Source organism: Pan paniscus, chromosome 12 (assembly GCF_029289425.2).
Source record: "Pan paniscus chromosome 12, NHGRI_mPanPan1-v2.0_pri, whole genome shotgun sequence".
In the NCBI taxonomy this organism is placed as follows: domain Eukaryota; kingdom Metazoa; phylum Chordata; class Mammalia; order Primates; family Hominidae; genus Pan; species Pan paniscus.
This window is the reverse complement of record NC_073261.2, coordinates 78,501,016-78,513,962: the sequence shown is the minus strand read 5'-3', so window position 1 is coordinate 78,513,962 and position 12,947 is coordinate 78,501,016. Positions and strand designations below refer to the sequence as shown.

The 12,947-nt window shown below is 38.9% G+C and overlaps 1 protein-coding gene and 1 pseudogene across 8 annotated transcripts in view; one reads left to right on the top strand and one right to left on the bottom strand.

Annotated features, from left to right (window-relative positions):
* FBXO11 (F-box protein 11) overlaps positions 1-12,947 on the bottom strand; it is a 99,126-nt gene that overhangs the window by 63,754 nt on the left and 22,425 nt on the right. The window lies entirely within an intron of this gene.
* LOC129397170 (ubiquitin-ribosomal protein eS31 fusion protein-like) overlaps positions 1-12,947 on the top strand; it is a 44,324-nt pseudogene extending 31,377 nt beyond the window's left edge.

Below are 12,947 nucleotides of genomic sequence, written 5' to 3'. Positions count from 1 at the left end.
GTCTTCATAGGTTTATTAGCTTTGAGGTTCATTCCATAAACCGCCTATTTAGAACCTTTGTGTATTTTTATATTAGGGTGGCTATCTTTTTCCTTTTCATTTCCAGGAGTTCCTTGAATCCTGTAGATGTTAAATCCCTTGTTAGATTTCACATTTTGAAAACATCTTTTCCCATTCTATCATGATGTCCCTTCAATGCACAGAACTCTTTAATTCTGACATAAACAAATTCATTCCACTTTTTGACATGAGCAATGTGCTTTTAAAGTTCTGTAAACAATCTTTTCCCACTACTGGGGATAATCTGTCAACATTTCTATACGTTCCACATGTCATATATATTTTGATGTTTTTAATTTACAAGAGCTCATTTTTGTTCTTTGATGATCCTTATTTATAACCTCCAGTTCTGACTTCACAAATAACAGTAGCTTCTTTTATCCCTCTGAATCTTAGTTTCTTTCACGTTTTCTTTTTCTGGCACCATTTCTGCTGCTTCCAAGTTACTTCCATCTTTTTGCTCTGGCTTCCATCTTTCCTGTTATAAGTTTACCTCAATTATCTGGTAATCTCCAGCTATCCATAAATGTATTAGAGTTAAGGCATAAAATGCTGTTTAGAAATTCTGTGTGAGGTTTTAACTGGTAGGATTTAGTGTAGAGCTGCAGCTCTTAAAAAGTGTAGTCTGGGAATTCCTGGCAGTCATCAAGGGATGGCTTTCGGAAAGTATTAAAGTCAAAACTATTTTCATTATTGTATAATTTGTGTGCGTGAGACAGTTTCGCTCTTGTTGCAAAGGCTGCACTGCAATGGTGTAGTCTTGGCTCACTGCAACCTCTGCCTCCCAGGTTCAAGCAATTCTCTGCCTCAGCCTCCCCAGCAGCTGGGACTACAGGAGTGCGCCACCATGCCTGCCTAATTTTTGTATTTTTAGGAGAGACGGGGTTTCACCATGTTGGCCAGAGTGGTCTAAAACTCCTGACGTCAGGTGATCCGCGTGCCTCGGCATCCCAAAGTGCTGGGATTACAGGCGTGAGCCACCGTGCCTGGCCTTATTTTCATTATTAATAGACATTAAGACATCATATTTTTTTGCACACTTTCTTACAAGTACACAGTAGACTTTTCCAGAGGCCACATACCTGACATGGGATATCACTACAGCCCAAATGCAGAAGCAGATATTAAAATGTAGTCAATTCCTGTTAAGCTGGCCATTAGATTCACAAATATGTAAAACTATTCCACTCTAAATTTTTGTTTTGGAAAATAGTTATTTTCCACAAAAATTATGTCATGTAACATATTTAATAGATTACTGTTGCTTTTAAAGGGACATTTAACATTTTTATTTCTTTAATACAGTAAATATTGATAGCTATAACCCACATTAAAAAAAAATCTACTGGGGCACAGGGCTCCATAAGCAGTTAAAAGGGTCTTGTTTAAAAAAGTTTGAGAACTGCTATTGTAGAGTAATAAAGTAAGAACACACAAAGTTTCAGTGTCACTACTGGTAAGTCTATGGATTTATTTTTAGACAGGTTTTCCCAGAAAGTACTCTTCTAGCCTCTTCTTGAAAGGTGTAAATCTAGACGCTAGTACTCAAGGAGGCAGAGGTTTAAAGCACTGGGATGCTCAACTTTTCATATGCAGACTTGCCATTTAATCAACATTTTAGGTTTGAAGGCCCTTCCCTTATCTTATCTGTATCTGGTATTTCTCTCCCACAATAAGCCTCAGCTTTCCGCCTTGATGGTAAAGAGGCAAATACCTGGTTGCACAGGACACAGAAAGGAAGCTAAGAAGTCTAACTGCTCTTTTTAAAGTCTTACAACCAGTGCTCCTGGGTTTATCCTTGCCCTACACGTGGCCCTCAAAGGCACCTGTGTCTCTAATTCCTTAGTCTTTTGAGGTTCTTTGGCATGATTTGGATTATTTCCTGTAGCTTCCATACCTTCCCAGTGCTCCTGGGTTTTATCCTTGCCCTACACATGGCCCTCAAAGGCACTTGTGTCTCTTATTCCTTAGTCTTTTGGGGTTCTTTGGCATGATTTGGCTTATTTCTTGTAGCTTCCATACCTGCCAGCTGTTTCAACTTTATTGGGTACACTAAGTTGCTACCCATTCACTCACTTTTCAGTTTCCAAACTGATTTATTTTGTCTCTCTTACCCTTTTCTCTGTTCTTGTGGGTTTATGCCTTTTAAAAATTATGTTACTGTAACATGATTTCAATTAAAAACAAAGATATGTATGTGTTCAACTTACCACATTTTCATCCCTTTACATTTAATCTGTGTTCCTCTGCTTTGAGTATAACTATTGTAAGGGCAGCTGGCTTGTTTTTAAAATATGTAACTTTAAAGCTGGGCCCGGTGGCTCGTGCCTGTAATCCCAGCCCTTTGGGAGGCCGAGGTGGGTGGATCACGAGGTCAAGCGTTTGAGACCAGCCTGGCCAACATAGTGAAACCCCGTCTCTACTAAAAAGACAAAAAATTAGCCGACTATGGTGGCGGGCACCTGTAATTCCAGCTACTTGGGAGGCTGAGGCAGGAGAATCGCTTGAACCTGGGAGGCGGAGCTTGCAGTGAGCAGAGATTGCACCACTGCACTCCAGTCCGGACGATAGTGCGAGACTGTCTCAAAAATAAATAAATAAATAATAAATAAAATATATAACTTTAAAATATACATTAATCCACTGTAATTATATTTCTATTTTGTTGTGTTACATTTATCCTGATTTTCCTTTACTTCCTATTCCCCCTTTTCCTCTCATGCTTTAACCCTCAACATACCATTTACTACCTGGGTCCAAAGGATGCCTTAAAAATTTTTTTAGGTTATTTTACAAATAATTTACAGAGACAGTGCAAGACAACTTTTAAAATAAATTTTAATAGGAACTTAAATACAGCAAATACCTCTTTGTACTAAGTAAGTTTAACACACAAACACCGTACAAAATTTAAAAAAAAAAAAAACAATTTTGAGACAGAGTCTTGCTCTGTTGCCCAGGATGCATTGCAGTGGTGCAATCTCAGCTCACTGCAACCTCCAACTCCTGGGTTGAAACAATTCTCGTGCCTCAGCCTCCTGAGTAGCTGGGACTACAGGCATGTACCACCATGCTCAGCTAATTTTTGTATTTTTAGTAGAGATGGGATTTCACCATGTTGGCCAGCCTGGTCTCTAACTCCTGGCCTCAAGCGATCCACCCGCCTCAGCCTCCCAAAGTGCTAGGATTATAGGCATGTGCCACCATGCCTGGCCACATACAAAATTTTAAAAACATTGTCTCAGGACTTTTTTTTTTTTTTTTTTTTTTTAAAGCGAAAAGGGATGGTTCAGGTTCATGTTGTGAAATATTCCTGTTGAATGACTAACTGGATAAAAATCCCATATTTTCTTTGTCAAAACGTCTTCTGCATTCAATTCTTAAGTCTGAGAAAATTCATACAGGATATGATCATCTCAAGAATCAAAGTCTGCCTTCATTTATATGCTCAATTTCACTATCATTATTGGCGTATAGAACAGCAATATGTAATATAACTTTCCACAACGATGACAATGTTCCGTATCTGTGCAGTCCAACATGGCAGCCAGCCACCGTGAAGTAAGAGTAATTGTAAGTTGTATTCTTCTCCTACACAACCCCTTAAAAGTGTGATGAGGAATGGAATTTTAAATTTTATTAATTTTAATTATTTTAAATATACATAGTCACATGTGGCAAGTGGCTACCATATTGGACAACTTAGGTCTAGAGTGCTATTTCTCTTCGCGTTTATCTTCTACTTCGTATGTCTCCTAAATTTTTTTATACGTTTTTGAAGTAGGACGTAGTATTTGAGCAATGCAGTGAGAAAACTGAAAAATGACTATTTATTACATCTTCCATCTTCCTTCTAGGAGATTCTGTCATTCTTTTTTTGTCTTTTTTTTTTTAGCACAGTATAAATAATTGATAAGTAATGATAAAATTCCTAGAGTAGTAAAATATTTCAATATATAGGAAAAGCCAAGATTATTAAGATCTCATAATGGATGTTAGGTTTATAAAAAAGGGTCTAAAGGACTCATATGGTAACTGTAAGATAGAATAATTTTTTAAAATAAATTTTCTCTTTGTTCTTTGGTAGATCTCTAAGAATACAAGTCATAATATCTACCCTTCTAAATAGTTGGCACTGCTCAAAAATGAAAATCAAAAATGAAAATTATTCCAACTGACCCTGATGGTATACCAAGGGTTTAGCTTTCTTCATTCTCTTATTTTCATTCCTTTAGTTCTGCTGGTCTGGAAGACATCTATTTTATTTCTATTCCTTTTGTGGTTACTCAGGTTAAAAAAGAAAAGCAGCAGCAGCAGCAAACATGTATAGAGTAGTACTAATCAGTGGCTTTATATGTATTTCACTTAATCCTCCCCACAACAACTATAATCAGTGGCTTTATATGTATTTCACTTAATCCTCCCCACAACAACTATGAGAAGGTATTATTGTCATCCCCATTTATACATAAGGAAATTTAGGCGTAAGAAGGTAAAATAACTCCTTAATGTCACACAGTTAGTAAGAAATAAGCTAGTCTTTCATTCAGGTAGTCTGGCTGCAGAGCCACAAAATAGCTATTTAGTTTTGGTAAAATACCCTGAAGTTGGTCAGTGTCTCTTTTTGTGCTACTTTTTGGGAACAAAGCAAGAATAGTAGCATTCCTGACTCAACTCTATTTTCCAACTTTCTTGTTATTGTCTAGAGTTTTGATTCTACTTTAAAAAATTATGTATTTGCAATCAACTCAACTTGATTTATCAAATATTTTGCCAATTCTTTGTTTGCCACTGTATTCTTTTTTGCAATTCCTCCTTCTCCCTGGTTTACTATTCTTGCTGAAGTACAATCTTTGGTTCTCGCATCAAGCTTCTGTAAGTGAGGAGCTCTCCATTTTGTGTATTTCCTCACTTTGGGCCTCATTCTTGCTGACAGATAATAGTTTAAATGAGTATAGAATCAAGGTCAACAGTTATATTCCTTATACATTCTAAGGAAAGAAGATCCTATTATCTTCTGGAAGACACTGTTCTGGTAAATACGTTGTTAATTTAACTAATTTTTTAGTGTAGGGACTGTGGCATTTTTCATTTTGAAAAGCTTTTATGTTTTATGATCTGCAATTTCACTTTTGAGCATCTAGAAGATTTTAAAAATTTATCCTGGTAAGCAACTGTTCAGCAGTGTGCTATTTCAATATGAAAACTCAGTTCAATATGAAACCTTAAATTCTGGAAACCTTTTAATCATTATCTCACTGAATACTGTTTCTCTACTACTATGTCTAATCTCTCCTAAAATTTCTTTTGAATATTGAACTTAGGTTTGAATCTCTCAATCTATATTCAATTTTTTTTCCCACTTCTCTCTTACTACATTCTGGGTGAATTCCTTAATACTATTTTCCAAATCACTGTTTCATTGACCATGTTCAGTCTAGTACACATCTAATGACATCTTACTTAATACAGGGTTTTTTTTTTTTTTTTTTGAGAGGGTCTTGCTCTGTTGCCCTGGCTGTAGTGCAATCATGGCTCACTGCAGCCTCAACCTCCTGGGCTTAAGCGATCCTCCCACCTCAGCCTCCTCAGTAGCATGGGACCACAGGTGTGCAGCACCACACCCAGCTAATTTTTCTATTTTTTGTAGAGATGAGGTTTTGCTATGTTGCCCACACTGGTAATTTTGGTTCTTTTATGGCAATTATTCCTTCCTTTACCTCCCTGAGGATCTTAAACATACACTTTAAAATTGTTCTATTATTTACACCTATAGACTAAGGATTCACTTGAATATCAATTATTCCCACTCCTGCAAAAAAGAAAACATACTATAAATACTGTTTCATGATTCCCATTTTTTCCCACTAAGCAACAAAACTTAGGAGATATTTCTGTATCAGTACACAGAAAACATTCTCTTTTCTGTCTGATGAAAGTGTTGACTTGGTTATTTTAGGTTTAGTTTTTCTTCTATATTTTCGAATTTTTGTTTGGCAGGTTCATTGTAACTCTAAGTTGCATGGTGTGTGTGTATCTTTGTGTGCTTACCTCACCCTAACGATTTTTCATTTTCTCCATCTCTCACTCAAACCTCCCACCCCAGAATAAGGTTTTTCGTTTCGTTTTGTTTTGTTTTTGAGATGGAGTCTCGCTTTGTCGCCCAGGCTGGAATGCAGTGGTGCGATCTTGGCTCACTGCAACCTCCGACTCCCAGGTTCAAGCGATTCTCCCGCTTCAGCCTCCCAACTAGCTGGGATTACAGGCGCGTGCCAACACGCCCAGCTAATTTTTGTATTTTTAGTAGAGATGGGGTTTCACCATGTTGATCAGGCTGGTCTCAAACTCCTGACCTCATCATCCGCCTGCCTCGGCCTCCCAAAGTGCTGGGATTACAGGCGTGAGCCACCGTGCCCGGCCCAGAATGAGGTCTTATAATTGCTGCATGTCTCCTCCTGAAGATCCAGTCCCTAAGTCATAGGCAGGTAAGCCCAGCTTTTACCCAGGAGGCTGTCACTGCTTCCTTCCAGCACTCTGGACCTGCAATTTATATAAGCCATATCCCTAAGCAACAATCATACATTCTTTTTCAGTTTTTTCCTGATTCAGCCCTTTAGTTTCTGGGGTAATAAAAACAGGCTGTTCATCTCCCTGCTCCAATCTGTCTACCAATATACAGTAGAGTTTTGGTCTCTATTCTGCAGACGACCTCTCAGAGGCATCTTCCTGCCTGCAAAACAGATTTTGATAGATTCATGTATTTAGTCTCTATTTAACACCTTGCCTTTTGTTCTTTTTTTTTTCTTTTTTTAAGACAGAGTCTCACTCTGTCACCCAGGCTGGAGTGCAGTAGCACGATCTCAGCTCACTGCAACCTCCACCTCTGGGTTCAAGCAATTCTCCTGCCTCAGCCTCCCGAGTAGCTGGGATTACAGGTGCCTGCCACTATGCCCGGCTAATTTTTGTATTTTCAGTAGAGACGGGGTTTCACCATGTTGGCCAGGTTGGTCTTGAACTCCTGACCTCGAACTCCTCAATCTGCCCACCTCGGCCTCCCAAAGTGCTGGGATTACAGGTGTGAGCCACTGCATCCAGCAGTTTTTTTTTTTTTTTTTTTTAAAGGAATGAAAGGTCTCAGCCAGGTGCGGTGGCTCATGCCTGTAATCCCAGCATTTTGGGAGACAGAGACAGGCAGATCACCTGAGGTCAGGAGTTCGAGACCAGCCTGGCCAACAAAATGGTGAAACCCCATTCCTACTAAAAATACAGAAATTAGCCTGGCGTGGTGGGATGCCTGTAATCCCGGCTACTCGAGAGGCTGAGGCAGAAGAATCACTTGAACTGGGGAGGCGGACATTGTAGTGACCTGAGATCACGCCACTGCACTCCAAGCGAAACTCTGTCTCAAAACAAAACAAAACAAAACAAAACAAAACAAAACAGCCTCCCTCCCAATCTTTCCACGTATTCAATTCCTCTCCCCTTTCTCCAAGTAACGCATGTTAAGATTTCCTTGTCCATCCTTTCCAAGTTTGTGAGTGTAAAAAAACATATGAATATAAATTATGCAGCCCCAGAATTTTGCCTTTTTCTTACAGCTGCATGGTATTTCATTATATGGTTTTTCCATAATTTCTTTGACTAATCCCCTACTGATGGACATCTGGATTGTTTCTCACCTTCTGCTATTACAGAATAATCTGATACATGTATCATGTGGTGTGAAGTATAAGATAAATTTCAGAAAACTCAACCTGCTGGGTAAATACATTTTTACTCTGGCAGATATTGACCAATTGCCTTCCACAGGGATTATCTCAATTTGTATTCTCAATAGCAGTGTATGAGCAGCTTTTCCCCCAAAGCTTCACAACCAACGGAGTATGCTGCCCAACTTTTGTTTTTGCCTAATAAGGGAACTATAATCATTGTAGTTTTAACTTCTCTTTCTGTGAATGAGGTACTGGCCTCATTAGCTTAAAAGCCACTTATATTTAATTTTCTGTGAATTATCGATTCATATCTTTGCTCGGTTTTTATGGGGTTGCAAGATCTTTTTCTTATCAAGTTTCCAAGTACTTACTGCATGTATATCAGGAAGGCTACCCTTTGTCTATGATTAAAATTACCAATAAGTTTTGCTAATTCCTAACTGTAAATAAGTTTCGGCTGCAAATAAGTTTTACCAGTTTTGCTGAAACTCTATATCCACTGAACAATTCCCTTTTTCCCCTTCCCCTAGCTACCACCATTCTACTTTGTTTCTAAGGGTTTGACTACTTTAGATATCTCATATAAGTGGGGTCATGCAGTATTTGTCTTTTTGTGACTGGCTTTCACTTAGTGTAATTCCTCAAGGTTCATCTACGGTTGTATCACACAACAAAATTTCCTTTTTAAAGTTTGAATAATATTTCATGGTATGTATATACATTTTCTTTATCCATTCAGAGAAGGTTTTTTTTTTTGGAAACGGGGTCTCACTCTGTCACGCAGGTTGGAGTGTAGTGGTGCAATCTCGGTTTACTGCAGCCTCCACCTTCCAGGCTCGAGAGATTCTCCCACCACAGCCTCCCGAGTTGCTGGGACCACAGGCACATGCCATCATGTCCAGCTAATTTTTTTGTATTTTTGGTAGAGTCAGGGTTTTGTCATGCTGCCAGGCTGGTCTCAAACTCCTTGGCTCAGGCAATCCACCCAACTTGGCCTCCCAGAGTGCCCTGAGAGTGTTTTAATGTAATAGAATTTATCATTTATTTCATGACTTCTGGATTGAATCAGTATAAAAGGTCTCCCCCATACTAAAATTATAAGAAGACTTCTACTTTTAGTATTTTCATGGCTTTATTTTATTCATTGATCTGTTTGGTATTTATGTGAAAAACATACAATTTCATTTTTTCAGTTTTCCTGGCTCCTTTCTTATTTACTTTTCCTTATGAACTTTGGAATCAGAATGTCCAGTGTTTTAATTTATAAAATTAAAAAACATTGTGTTGTTTCATTTGCTGAAGCTTGTTTGGCGTCTTTCACATAAACATTTCCTGCTATGAATGTATTTCCATTTCTCCTTGTATTTTTGGTTATTTCTGCTACACCAAGTTTGCTATGTTATCTGACATACTGCTATTCACAACTATTAAATTTTCATTGTATCCTTTAAGAAATAAGTGCCACTCTTTATTGTTTTTTAGTATGAACTCCACCTGGTATGTTAAAATCATGACACTCCTAAATTATTTTCATTTGCATTTGTATCTTATACCTTTTCTCTATCTTTTAAAATACCATTCTTTCACAATCACTGCCTTAGGTGTGTACCTTGTATAAACCAGAGAGTGGGTTTTGCCTTGAATCTAAGCTAAAAATATTTTCCTTCTAAAAGTGAGTTACGCATATTAATATCTTTTGTTAAGAAAGGCATGTTTGGGCCAGGCATGGTGACTCACACCTGTAATCCCAGCACTTTGGGAGGCTGAGGTGGGCGGATCACAAAGTCAGGAGTTCAAGTCAAGCCTGGCCAACATGGTGAAACCCGTCTCTACGAAAAATACAAAAATTAGCCGGGCTTAGTGGTGGGTGCCTGCAGTCCCAGTTACTTGGGAGGCTGACGCAGTAGAATCACTTGAACCCGGGAGTCGGAGGTTGCAGTGAGCCAAGATTGGGCCACTGTCCTCCAGCCTGGGTGACACAACGAGACTCTGTCTCAAAAAAAGAAAGAAACAAAGAAAGGTATGTTTGGTCTTAGGGCTGTCTTGCTATGTATGTGGTTATATATGAATTTTTTTTCACTAAATGATGTTTTATTTTTAACTGGTTTGTAGTTCTTTCAATATCTAGGAAGGTTTATAGCTTTGTTCTAATGGTTACCTTTATAATTTCTATCTCTTTAGACAATACCTATTAGTTCCTCAACATGAGTAATGTTAAAATTAGCATGCCTCCTCTCCCATTACCCGATTTAATCAATAGTATTGAAACTAATAGCATTATCTTTAGTGTTTTAGTTTTATTTTAATGTTTCTTTTAAAGTGCTGAATATGTTTATATTTCTATTATTTGATCTGTGATGTTTAAACATCTTTTTCAATACCAGTTATTACCATAGGGCAATTCCTTCTCTCAAATTTTATTAGTTTGATCATTTGTATATCATCAGAGTATACAATTAACATTATATTCTGTCGTTATGATCTCCACATTTTAGTCTTTTTTTTTGAGACAGAGTCTCACTCTATCACCCAGGCTGGAGTGCAGTGGCATGCATAATCTCTCACTGCAACCATCTACTTCCCAGGTTCAAGTGATTCTCGTGCCTCAGCCTCCCAAGTAGCTGGGACTACAGGTGTGCACCACCATGCCCAGCTAATTTTTATATTTTTGGTAGAGACAGGGTTTCACCATGATGGCCAGGCTGGTCTTGAACTCCTGGCCTCAAGTGATCTGCCTATTTTGGTCTCCCAAAGTGCTGGGATTACAGATGTGAGTCACCACGCCCAGCCCACATTTTAGTCTTTATGTCTATATATAAATTCACTGCTTACACACCAATCATTTCCCCATGTCTATCAGCTGAAGTTTATACTCTAGTATTTTCCTCAAGAAGGGCTCACATAAACAATATTCTCTGAGTACTATTTGTTCCTTAAGAACAATGTGACTGGATATAAAATCTTTAGCTCGCACTTTACTTTCTTATCTTATAAATGTTGTTCGACTGGGGTTGAATGTTGTGGAGAATTCTAAGGCCAGCCAGATTTCAATGTCTTATAAACAACTTGGAGTGGGGTAGTTAGGAAGGTTTCTGGCTATTGAAAGGAATCTTTAAGATCTTTCTGGTCAGTTTTCCCTGCCACAGATGCCCTTTCAATATGTAAGTTTCTTCAATTGTGTTTTTAACCACTTGTTCTATTGTCATGTTTTGGTTTTCTTCTATAGGGGTTTCAATTCTAAGTTTGTTGGATCTACTGTATTTTCTAAAACTTAAAAAAATAAAATCTTTATTTCCATTTTTTAAAATCCCTGTGTCTCTTATTATGTTTTCCTTGGGGCTAGTCTGCTTCTTGTGCTCCTTCTTATTTCATCTGTATTTCTGTACTATTTTTTGAGACAGGGTCTCCCCTCTGTTGCCCAGGCTCAAGCGCAGTGGGGCAATTTTGGCTTACTGCAATCTCTGCCTGCTTGGCTCAAGCCATCTTCCCACCTCAGACTCCCAAGTAGCTGGGACTACAGACGTAAGCCACCACACCCGGCTAATTTTGTACTTTTTTTAGAGACAGGTTTTGCCATGTTGTCTAGGCTGGTCTCAAACTCCTGAGCTCAAGCGATCTCCCTGTCTCAGCCTCCCAAAGTGCTGGGATTACAGGCGTGAGTTCCCATGTCCAGCCATTTGCTTTCCTCTACTTCTTTCCCAAGTTCCCTCAACTCACATTTTATGTCCTCCTGTTGCCCTGCCATCTCTTTTCTGAGTTCTTACCATTCCTGCTTTGTAATCTTCTCTTGTAGAACTATTTACAAGCTTTACTCAAGTCTAAAAAATAGATGGTGAAATGCTGGGTCACAATTTTCATCTGTTCTGTAGCAACACTTCACTAATGACTGTTCTTTGTGTTTGGGAAGTTTTGCTGCCATATCAGCTTCTTTTTTATTTTGCGTAACAGAATAAACTGAATTTTCCTGAAGCAGCTATTTACACAGATTCCTGGGAGTGGGAAGGGAAGGAAATAACAGGCTTCACAGTCCAAAGACTCTCTACTCCTTTGACGCTATAAATAATAAAGGGAGTGTGTGCTCTTCTGCTGCCCTGCGACCAGTGCCCTGTGCATTGCCTTCTCCTGTATCCCCTAATCTAACTCATCTCTTTCTTTCACTCAACCTCAGAGCCGCCACCAAAATGCAGATTTTTGTAAAAACCCTTATGGGGAAGACCATCACCCTCCAGATTGAACCCTTGGATACAACAGAAAATGTAAAGGCCAAGATCCAGGATAAGGAAGAAATTCGTCTGGATCGGCAAACACTGATGTTTGATGGCAAGCAACTGGAAGATGAACGTACTTTATATAACTACAACATTCAAAAGGAGTCTACTCTTCATCTTGTGTTGAGACTTTGTGATGTTATCAAGGAAGAAGTCTTATACAACTCCCAAGAAGAATAAGCACGAGAGAAAGAAGGTTAAGTTGGCTGTCCTTAAATACCATAAGGTGTATGAGAATGGTAAAATTAGTTGCCTTAGTCGGGAGTGCCCTTCAGATGAATGTGGTGCTGGAGTGTTTACAGCAAGCCACTTTGACAGATATTATTGTGGCAAATGTCTGGCTTATTGCTTCAACAAACCAGAAGACAAGTAATTGTGTATGAATTAATAAATTTTTTGGCTGGGCGCGGGAGCTCACGCCTGTAATCCCAGCACTTTGGGAGGCCGAGGTGGGTGGATCACCTGAGGTCAGGAGTTCAAGACCAGCCTGGCCAACATGGTGAAACCCCATCTCTAATAAAAATAAAAAAGTTAGCCGGGCTTGTGATGCACACCTATAATCCCAGCTACTTGGGAGGCTGAGGCAGCAGAATCACTTGAACCCGGGAGGCAGAGGTTTCAGTGAGCTGAGATTGTGCCATTGCACTCCAGCCTGGGTGACAGAGCAAGACTCCGTCTCAAGAAATAAATAAATAAAAATTATTTAAAAATACAGAGAAAAGCTGGTTCCTGTACATGTGGCTCTGTGTGCACATGTGTACAGCTCTACTTTCTCTTTTCTGAATATAATCAGGTACTTCGCCACCAACTCCCGTCATTACAAACAAGAGATTTACCTTTTGAACTTCAACATGAACCCCTTACTGCCAGTAAGTATATTTAAACTAATAGCTTCTGTCCCTTTCGG